We start from the raw sequence: 1064 nt of genomic DNA on the forward strand, positions 1-1064 counted from the left end.
CTAGATCAAGACATCTAGCCAATATTGTCGCCGTTGATTTTTCTTTAGAATCATCATCTAGTCGAACGAGTATTCCAACTCAAATTTTCGATAATCCATTTTTTGAACCCGACCTCACAATTGAGAACCCGGAGGATATTCAAGGACAATTCAGAGATCCTGAACCACTAATCATTCCTCCTGAACCACAAATTATACAACCAGAGGTTGTCGAGGAAGAAACCATTAAATCAGAATCCTCTAATGATTCAGATTCGACAAATTCAATCATGAAAAATCCGGAACCCCTAAGTATGGAAGATCGAATGAGAGCCACACGCACTGGCCAAGGTCACGACATTATTCGGCCAAATGTTAATGCGCCAGATTATGAAATTAAAGGACAAATCCTACACATGGTAACTAATCAATGCCAATTTAGTGGTACACCAAAAGAAGATCCAAACGAACATCTTCAAACTTTTAATAGGATCTGTACTCTATTTAAAATCAGAGAAGTTGAGGATGAATAGATCTATATCATGTTGTTTCCCTAGACATTAAAGGGAGAAGCCAAAGATTGGTTAGAATCGTTACCAGAAGGAGCGATTGATACATGGGATGCCTTAGTTGAGAAATTTCTTAAAAGATTCTTTCCGGCATCTAAAGCCATGAGACTTCAAGGAGAAATTGTTACGTTCGCGCAAAAGTCAAATGAAGCATTATATGAGGCATGGACAAGATTCGGAAAGTTGTTGAGAGGATGTCCTCAACACGGTTTAGATACTTATCAAATAGTGAAAATATTCTACCAAGGTGTCGACGTTACTACATGAAAAGACATCGACACAGCAACTGGTGGATCCATTATGAAGAAAACCGCAACTGAAGCTCACAAAATTATTGATAACACAGCCTCCCACTCACATGAGTGGCATCAGGAAAAAGATATTTTTCGTTCATCTAAAGTGGCTAGAGCCGATTCTAGCCATGACTTTGATTCCATTTCCGCAAAGTTAGATGCTTTCGAGAGACGAATGGAAAAGATGACTAAAGATATTCACGCAATACGAATTAGTTGTGAG

The 1064-nt window shown here is 38.6% G+C and overlaps 1 non-coding gene across 1 annotated transcript; it reads right to left on the reverse strand.

The window, feature by feature from the left end:
- Positions 1-653: 653 nt before the first annotated feature.
- Positions 654-760, reverse strand: LOC139887348 (small nucleolar RNA R71). Its single transcript, XR_011773183.1, has one exon. It is a non-coding gene; the product is annotated as a small nucleolar RNA R71 (small nucleolar RNA).
- Positions 761-1064: the final 304 nt, after the last annotated feature.

Source organism: Rutidosis leptorrhynchoides, chromosome 1 (assembly GCF_046630445.1).
Source record: "Rutidosis leptorrhynchoides isolate AG116_Rl617_1_P2 chromosome 1, CSIRO_AGI_Rlap_v1, whole genome shotgun sequence".
Lineage (NCBI taxonomy): Eukaryota > Viridiplantae > Streptophyta > Magnoliopsida > Asterales > Asteraceae > Rutidosis > Rutidosis leptorrhynchoides.